This window comes from Pleurodeles waltl, chromosome 7, assembly GCF_031143425.1.
Source record: "Pleurodeles waltl isolate 20211129_DDA chromosome 7, aPleWal1.hap1.20221129, whole genome shotgun sequence".
Classification (NCBI taxonomy): Eukaryota; Metazoa; Chordata; class Amphibia; order Caudata; family Salamandridae; genus Pleurodeles; species Pleurodeles waltl.
Window position 1 is genome coordinate 892,672,685 of NC_090446.1, and position 9,656 is coordinate 892,682,340.

General features: G+C 52.1%; 1 pseudogene; it reads left to right on the forward strand.

The window, feature by feature from the left end:
• The first annotated feature begins 6,942 nt into the window (after positions 1-6,942).
• Positions 6,943-8,926, forward strand: LOC138246982 (protein Hook homolog 3 pseudogene; annotated as a pseudogene).
• Positions 8,927-9,656: the final 730 nt, after the last annotated feature.

The window sequence follows — 9,656 nt, forward strand, 5'->3', positions numbered from 1 at the left end:
AAAGCAGCATTGGTTAACATTGAACCCTATGGGTCTCAGGAGCCAATGACGATGTGCGCCGCCGGTCGAGGTACGCATCGCCGCGGTACGCACCGCCGCGGGCGTGACCGCCATTTTCTATCTGCTTAATCACTCGAGACCTGATCATCCACAGGAGAGGACCTATACTGCAAGTGCTGCTGTGACCTCGGTCTGGAAGAGGCAATGGCTGCTGCGACTGGGGAAAGGGCCCCTGCCTTCACATCTGAGGAATTGGAGAAACTTGTTGATGGGGTCCTCCCCCAGTATGCGCTACTCTACGGTCCTCCAGACCAACAGGTTAGTACACTGGGACCATGCTTTGTGGGCAATGCCTGGGTTGAGTGGGGTGAATGAACGATGGTGCGGAGGGGAGCGTATGAGGCATGCATCAAACGACAGATGAGAGCATGTGCCACATGGCAAGGGTGGGGATGGGGGGACACTCACATCGAGCATGCAGAAAATTCTGATATTACATTTTCTCTCCCTGTACGTGTCACATAGGTCAGCGCCCATCAGAAAGTCGACATTTGGCGTGCCATCGCCAAGGACGTCCGGACCCTGGGGGTCCACAACAGAAGGGGCACCCACTGCCGCAAGAGGTGGGAGGACATCCGCCGTGGGAGCAGAAAGACCGTGGAGGCTCTGCTGGGGATGGCCTCCCAACGTAGGAGGGGTGCCACGCGTCAATTGACCCCCCTGATGTCTCGGATCCTGGCGGTGGCCTACCCAGATTTGGATGGGCGCATGAGGACATCACAGCAGACACAAGGGGGTGAGTACACTCTCATTCTGCTGACTATGCGCGCAGTGGAGGTGTCTGGGTGGGGGAGGAGGGCTGTGGGTATCCCTAGGCCAGGGCGATTTCTGTAGGCTAGGCCCCTCCGTAAGGCATGGCCCTGTGCCCCCGCCCCCCACCTCTGTAGGGTGTCAAGTACAGCTATCCATGGCCCTGTGTCACCTATGTGTGCAGTTGTCGTACATAGGCTTGTAGGCCATGTCCCACTGATTGAGTAGTGTACCCCAAGTGCGCGGCATAGTGCAGGGGGCTTCTGTGTCTGTCCTCTCCGCCAACTGTGTTGCCAATGCATGCACTCAACATGTCTTTATTCTTCCCTCCCCCTTTTTTGGTCTGCTCTTCCTGTTCATGTGTGCATTAGCATCATCTGGCGGAGGAGAAGTGGCATTGGAGCACGAGGGAGCTGCATCTCACATGGCCCCGGAGGGCCATGCAACGGACTCTGATTTGACCAGTGAGACGGAGGGCGAGGGGGGCTCCACAACGGGGACACGTGTAGACATCAGCGACACCGACACGTCCTTGGAAGGGAGCTCCCTTGTGGTGGCGGCAACATCCGTGCCCACCGCAACAACAGGTACAGCCGCCACCCAGCGCACCAGCTCCGCCCTCCCAGCAGCCCCTCAGCGTTCACCCCGTGCCAGCTCCACACCAATGGCGGGCATCTCCTTCGCCCCAGGCACCTCAGGCCCTGCCCCAGTTACCCCTGCTGCCCTCAGTGAGGAGGTCATTGACCTCCTCCGGACGCTCATACCCTTTTGAATGCCATCCAGGGGGTGGAAAGGGAGGTGCATCGGAGCAATGCATACCTGGAGGGCATTCATTCGGGTCAGGCTGCCCATCAGCGATCGTTCAACGCTCTGGCCTCAGCACTGACGGCAGCCATTGTCCCTGTCTCCTGCCTCCCTCCTCCAACTCCCTCCACCCAGTCCCACTCCCCTGTTCCTCTGCCTATCCCAGACACACCTACAGACCAGCCTGCACACACCTCAACACCCAAGGTCAGCTCATCCAAACATAAGCACCACACATCACAGAAGCATTCACACAAGCAACATCCACATGCAGACATGCCAACAGCCACTGCCTCCTCTGTGTCCCCCTCCTCCTCGTCTCCCTCCTCCCTCCCTGTGACGTCCCAACTCACACTTGCATGCACCACTTCATCAGCCACTACGTCCATCACCAGCACACCCACCAGAACACTCCGCACACGTGCAGTCACCACCCCCACTGCCATTTACACGTCCCCTGTGTCCTCTCCCAGTGTGTCTCTCACCCCCTCTTCCAAACCACACAAACGCAGGCAGCCACCCACCCAACAGCCATCCACCTCACGACAGCCTCCGTCACAAGCACCTGCACCCATAGACAGCACACTTGACTCTCCTACAACCACATCCTCTTCCTCCACTCCCATACCCACTGCACCTACCCTTCCCATTGCTCCTAAAAAGTTTTTCCTCTCAAAAATTAACCTCTTTCCATCACCTGACCCACCCCCTCCATCTCGTAATAGTCCAATCTGCACCTCAGCCACCACAACCCCTGGACCTACAAGGACCATAGTCCAGTGATATTGGAGTCCCCCACCTTCGAGGGCAGCCACATCGGCCAGCAGCAAAGGGACAGCCAGCCCACCCCCTGGGAAAAAAACAAAAAAAGCCAAGGGCCGGCGTGAGAGAACAGAGATGGCATCCTCCACAGGCACCACCCTGGCACCGTCAGGGAGTGGGGTGCCACCTGGCACATCTCCAAAGGGAGGCAAGGGCCACAGAGGATCAGGCAAGGATGGCAAGGGCAGCACGGCCGACAAGTCCGGCAGCAGGCGAGCTGCCCAGGAGGGCCCCACCAGCCCCATTCCGGGGGTGAAGGAGGACACCCACGGGCACGGGACACCAGCACAGGAGGGCCCAGCAAGCGAGAAGTCGGATGGCAAGTGAACACCATCTATTGCCCGGATCTGGTGCCCTGGAGACACATGTGAAGCACTGCAGAACAGGGCCCCGCCGTCTCAAGAACCGCTGAACAGGACCCTTCAAGACAAGCACCGCAGAACAGGGCCCAGCCGTCTCAAGAACCGCTGAACAGGGACCTTCAAGACAAGCACCGCTGAACAGGGCCCGCCGTCTCAAGAACCGCTGAACAGGGCCCTTCAAGACAAGCACCGCTGAACAGGGCCCCGCCGTCTCAAGAACCGCTGAACAGGGCCCTTCAAGACAAGCACCGCTGAACAGGGCACCGCCGTCTCAAGAACCGCTGAACAGGGCCCTTCAAGACAAGCACCGCTGAACAGGGCACCGCCGTCTCAAGAACCGCTGAACAGGGCCCTTCAAGACAAGCACCGCTGAACAGGGCACCGCCGTCTCAAGAACCGCTGAACAGGGCCCTTCAAGACAAGCACCGCTGAACAGGGCCCCGCCGTCTCAAGAACCACTGAACAGGGCCCTTCAAGACAAGCACAGCTGAACAGGGCCCCGCCGTCTCAAGAACCGCTGAACAGGGCCCTTCAAGACAAGCACCGCTGAACAGGGCACCGCCGTCTCAAGAACCGTTGAACAGGGCCCTTCAAGACAAGTACCGCTGAACAGGGCACCGCCGTCTCAAGAACCGCTGAACAGGGCCCTTCAAGACAAGCACCGCTGAACAGGGCACCGCCGTCTCTGCACCGCTCCGCTGGGCCCTTCATCTCAAGCACCGCTCCGCTGGGCCCTTCATCTCAAGCACCGCTCCGCTGGGCGCCGCCGTCTCTGCACCGCTCCGCTTGGCCCTTCAACTCAAGCACCGCTCCGCTGGGCCCTTCATCTCAAGCACCGCTCCGCTGGGCACCGCCGTCTCTGCACCGCTCCGCTTAGCCCTTCATCTCAAGCACCGCTCCGCTGGGCACCGCCGTCTCTGCACCGCTCCGCTTAGCCCTTCAACTCAAGCACCGCTCCGCTGGGCCCTTCATCTCAAGCACCGCTCCGCTGGGCACCGCCGTCTCTGCACCGCTCCGCTTGGCCCTTCAACTCAAGCACCGCTCCGCTGGGCCCTTCATCTCAAGCACCGCTCCGCTGGGCACCGCCGTCTCTGCACCACTCCGCTTGGCCCTTCAACTCAAGCACCGCTCCGCTGGGCCCTTCATCTCAAGCACCGCTCCGCTGGGCACCGCCGTCTCTGCTCCGCTCCGCTTGGCCCTTCATCTCAAGCACCGCTCCGCTGGGCACCACCGTCTCTGCAACGCTCCGCTTGGCCCTTCAACTCAAGCACCGCTCTGCTGGGCCCTTCATCTCAAGCACTGCTCCGCTGGGCACCGCCGTCTCTGCACCGCTCCGCTTGGCCCTTCATCTCAAGCACCGCTCCGCTGGGCACCGCCGTCTCTGCACCGCTCCGCTTGGCCCTTCAACTCAAGCACCGCTCCGCTGGGCCCTTCATCTCAAGCACCGCTCCGCTGGGCACCGCCGTCTCTGCTCCGCTCCGCTTGGCCCTTCATCTCAAGCACCGCTCCGCTGGGCACCGCCGTCTCTGCACCGCTCCGCTTGGCCCTTCAACTCAAGCACCGCTCCGCTGAGCCCTTCATCTCAAGCACCGCTGACACATTGGCAGAAGGGGCAGGCCCGGATCAGTGTCGGACAGGGCTGCACGATACACTCTGGGCACCAAGAATCCTCCAGTACCGCTGGAGTCTGTCATCCACTTGTGAGACTGTGGCTTTGCACTCCCCAGGATGGCACAGTGGGCAACCCACCCACTGTAGAGACTTGAGAGACTGTGGCTTTGCACTCCCCAGGATGGCACAGTGGGCAAGCCACCCACTGTAGAGACTTGAGAGACTGTGGCTTTGCACTCCCCAGGATGGCACAGTGGGCAACCCACCCACTGTAGAGACTTGAGAGACTGTGGCTTTGCACTCCCCAGGATGGCACAGTGGGCAACCCACCCACTGTAGAGACTTGAGAGACTGTGGCTTTGCACTCCCCAGGATTGAACATTGGCCGTGGAGGCCCCTCGTGGATCTGGCGTCGTGGACTCATGTGGCTGAGGTGGCCCCCCTTCCCTTCCCCCTGAGGTGCCTGTAGTTTTCCTATCTGATGCCCCTGCAGTGTTCTCTCCAATGGATTCGGGTCTCATGTGTGGGCTTTGCCCATGTGTTCAGGACCATTGGCCCACGTACAATGACAGAAAGCCAATTCTGACGGGACAATATACATATGTGTATATAGTTATGGGATGTTCGTCTTACTTATTTACTTTGCCTTACAATATATTTGTATTACAGTAACTTATTATTTTGTCTTTGCATTCTTCCGGGGGGTTTGGGGGGTGTCACTCTGAGTTGTTGCTCTGCATTGGTGTGTAGGTAGTTGGGGGGGTGGGGTGTGTGTGTCGCGTATGTGTGTGCCCGTAATCTTTTCTCCTCCCCCCCTCCCGTGTGTCGTAGGTGCAGTACTCACCGTTGTCTTCTGCGCCGGCGTTCGTGCTCCTGGTAGAGGAGCAGGTAGACAATAGCTGGTAGGATGTGTAGTTCTGGTTCCATGCTGTCCAGATTCCTCGTGGAGTGTGTAGAGGTGAGCGTTTTCCCGTTCGTAGTCTGTTTCCGCCGTGTTTTTATCGGCGGGCTCCCGCCCCGGAAAAGGTGGCGGATTGGTGAGTTGTGATAGGGTGGGCGGTACATTGTCTGCCGCCTGTCTGTTGGCGGTGACCGCCGCGCTGCTTGTCTGTACCGCCGTGGCGGTCGGAGTGTTAAACTGGCGGGCTGTGTTGGCGGTTCCCGCCAGGGTCGGAATTCCATTTTTTGGGCCGCCTGCCTGTTTGCGAGTTGGCCGCCGCTTTACCACCGACCGCCAGGGTTGGAATGACCCCCTTAGTCTCCTTCAAAGTCTCTTTTTAGTTGTTTATGAATTTTTCTCCCGTTAGACCTGACATCCAGTGAGTGGTTCCCCCAAACATTTTGTCCAGCTCCTCCATTTTTCTGACTTCATTTTTGGTAGTATTAGGATTCTGTGCACTTTACCACTGCTAAACAATGTTAAAGTGCTTGTGCTCTCTCCTCTGAAACATGGTAACATTGGCTTATCCCCAATTGGCATATTTAATTTACTTATAAGCCACTAGTTAAGTGCACTACATGTGCCCAGAGCCTGTAAATTAAATGCTACTTGAGGGCCTGCAGCACTGATTGTGCCGTCCACTTATGTAGCCCTTTATCCAGGTCTCAGGCCTGCCTTTGCATAGTCTGTGTGTGCAGTTTTACAATGCACCTGGCAAAATAATGCCTTTGCAAGGCCCAATCTTCCTTTTTAGGTCAAGCGTGTTCTTTGACCTGTTGTAAGTATTGTGGGCTTTTGACCACACCCACTGCCCGCTCAACACTTTTACTCGCTCGTGGGCTTGCCTTTCAGAAATCTTTTATCATTATTAGTAAATGATTTACATTTGTCCCTCCTTGGGGCGGTTTTGTTACAGCCTTGCAGACTGCCTGTTACATGGATAATTGCTCGATTGACGATACGTAGTTTGACTGCGAGCAGACTTCTTTTTCTTTTTGTGTCTCTCCTTTGTTCTCATGCCAATGGCGGACATGGAGCTTTGAATCTGCTCGCTTTTGTCGACTAATGTTTGTCTTTTCATTTTCAATTTATGTGGCAAAAAAAGACCAGTTAGGAGTTATCAACGGTAATAGCTCTAACTCAAGCATATGCGAGACCCATTTCATGGCAAATGCTTGTTTATACAGGTAAGTGATTCTTAGGGTAGGCCCTGGACAATCCAGTGGGCAGGGTGCAAAGTATTTAAAAGGCAAGACATGCATTTTTAAGTATTACATGTCCTGAAAGAGGAAAACTCCCAAAACCATTTTTCCACTGCAGCAAGGCATATCAATCCCACAGGATGACATTGGGATTCCCTTATTACATCTTATAAGTGGAATCTGGAAGAGATAAACCTTTAGAGTCTGGTGTCTCTGGAATCACAATTGAAAATTACAGCTTATGGTGAAGTCAGATTTTAAATTGCAATTTTGAAAATGCTGGTGTGTGAAGCAGCTAGGGCTGAGAGACAATGTGAGCTGTAGCCAGAGAACACTGCGGCCAAGCCGGGGCGCCCAGGACCCGTGGAGCCACTAGTAACCAGACTACAGCATGCTTCACATAGAGACTGTGGACTGGGTGGAGATGTGAGAAAGTCTGCTGACCTGGATTCAAACATTTAACATTGAGTCACCATGCAAGACAATAGAAGATTTAACAAGTGGGGTTGTTATGGCTCAGGTGCTTCAAAAGATCGATCAAACATTCTTTGATGATAACTGGATCGCCAAAGTCAAAACAGAAGAAGGAGACAATTAGAGGTTAAAGATAAACAATTTAAAGAAGATCTTGAAAATAATTCTAGATTACAACCATAAGGTTTTGGGGCAGCAGATCAACGACTACATACATTCAGACATTGATTTGATTGGCGAACACTCTGATGCGGCTGAACTCGGTAGAATGCTTCAGCTCATTTTAGACTATGCTGTCAATTGTGAGCAAAAACAAGAATACATCCAGACCATCATGATGATGGAAGAGTCAGTCCAGCATGTTGTCATGACGGCCATTCAGAAGTTGATGAGTAAAGAGATTCCAGTCTCTGTTGGGAACGATGGATATGTTGATCTTGACCAGTAGCTAAAGAAGACAATGAAGAACTTAATGATGCTTTAGCACAAAAGGAAGACATTTGTCAGCGGTGCCACAAGATTGATATGCAGGTTGCAGCTCTGCAAGAAGAAAGAAGAAGTCTGTTAGCCGAAAACCAGCTAATTTTGGAATGCTTGAACCAATCAGATTCTTTAGAAGATCCCAACAGCATAGCAAGCCACAGACATCTTCAGCTCCAGACATAACTGGAACAGTTACAGGAAGAAACATTCAGACTAGAGACATCAAAAGATGATTACCAGATTTGCTGTGGAAGAGCTGGAAAAGGAGATTTCAGATCTGCAGCAACAAAATGAAGATCTGACCTCCGTGGCAGATGAAACACAATCTTTAAAGGATGAAATGGATGTACTGAGGCATTCATCAGATAAGGTTGCAAAGTTAGAAGGCCAAGTGGAATCTTACAAAAAGAAGCTGGAAGACCTTGAAGATTTACGAAGGGAGGGGTGAAACTCCTGGAGTCTAAAAACGCTATGTATTTGCAAAACACAGTCAGTCTGGAGGAAGAAGTGAGAAAAGCAAATGCTGCTCGGATCCAACTTGAAACTTATAAAAGACATGAAGTTGAACTGTAGAACAGGTTGTCTGAAGAATCAAAAAAAGCAGACAAATTAGAATATAAAAGATTAAAAGAAAAGGTTGGCGGTCTTCACAAGAAAATGATAGATTAAGATACAAAAGGGATTATTTAAAAGAAACAATTGAAGAGCTATGATGTGTTCAAGAACAAGATTCTGAAGCATAACCAAGAAGGCTCTGATAATGAAAAAAAATCCTTGTTTCAGAGTTTATTGGATGGTGCAAAAGTGAGAAAGAATGGATTAGTAAATCAGAGACTTTTGGAGGCACAGTCTCAAGAAGAAGAGCTTCAAAAGTCCTTGCAGGACAAAGGGTCAAAAGATTCGCTTTTACTGAAAATGAAGTTAGAAGAGCACTTTGAAACGTTACATGAAGCCAACAATGAGCTGTTGAAGAAACGGGCAATTATTGAGTATCTGGAGCCACGCTACAACAAAAGCTCATTAAAAATTGAAGAATTACAAGATGCCTTAAAAAGGAAAGAAGATGAAATTAAATGAATGGAAGATAGTTACAATTTTTTTTTCAGAAAGAGCCAAAAGTGTTATCCGTACATTAGATCAAAACTGCACCTGAAGTACAAGCTTTGAAAAATCACTTGCAAAAACGTCACAGAACAATACATTCATTAGAGAAAGAGTGTGGGAAGACAAAGATCCAGAAAGAACAGGATGAAAAATTAATAATGTCAGCCTGGTACAATATGGGAATGACACTACATAAAAAGCTGCAGAAGATAGGCTTGCACCCCTTCCTTGCAAGACAGAGGCAAGCGACCAGTTCAAGGAGATCTTATCCTGGTCATGTCCAGCCAGCTACAGCAAGTGATGTGGTCACATGAGCTGCAGCATGATTATATGCATAGGGACTGTCATTGCCTGGCCTAACTTTGTCCACGGACTGCATAATTACCAGACTAACCTGCAGTGGCGTAAAGAAACTTGTGGGGCCCCCTTGTAAAGTACATGGAGGGCCCCCCTCCAGACTCAACCAGGAGAGCTCTCAAGCCAGGGTATTGTGCTGAGGCGGCCCACTGGGGCTCGTCCCCCCCTCCCCCCACCACATGGGGATGCAGGGGCCTTTGTTACAACCCTGCTAACCAGCTCTTGTAGCAGTTGCCTAACATCTGGGAACTTGATTTCAAAGCAAATAGAAAACGTTCCACATGCAAAGAAGCTTATCAGCATTATTAACTCCTGCACAACCTGTGCGCTCCAAGTCTGTATTCATTACTGGTCTACACTGTGCGAATCGAGGTTTGCATTCCGTTACTGTTACAGCATCATAACTAACATGAATGTAGACTTTGCAAAATGTGTTCTATTTTACACAACGACGTATTTCCCCGATACGGGAGTCAAAACAAGTGTGCACTTAATGGTCAAAGAAACCCAAATGTGCAACAGATACACTTGTTTCCTGTTTCTATCTCCTAAACCTCTGAACAAATCCAGATGACTTCCACCTTTAGACTATTCCAAGCCAATCTGTCTGTTTGAAATGAATCTATCTTGAAGTTTATTCAGAAAAGGATCGTTGTCCAAAGGTAATTTGAGGTTCTTAAAAAGTCA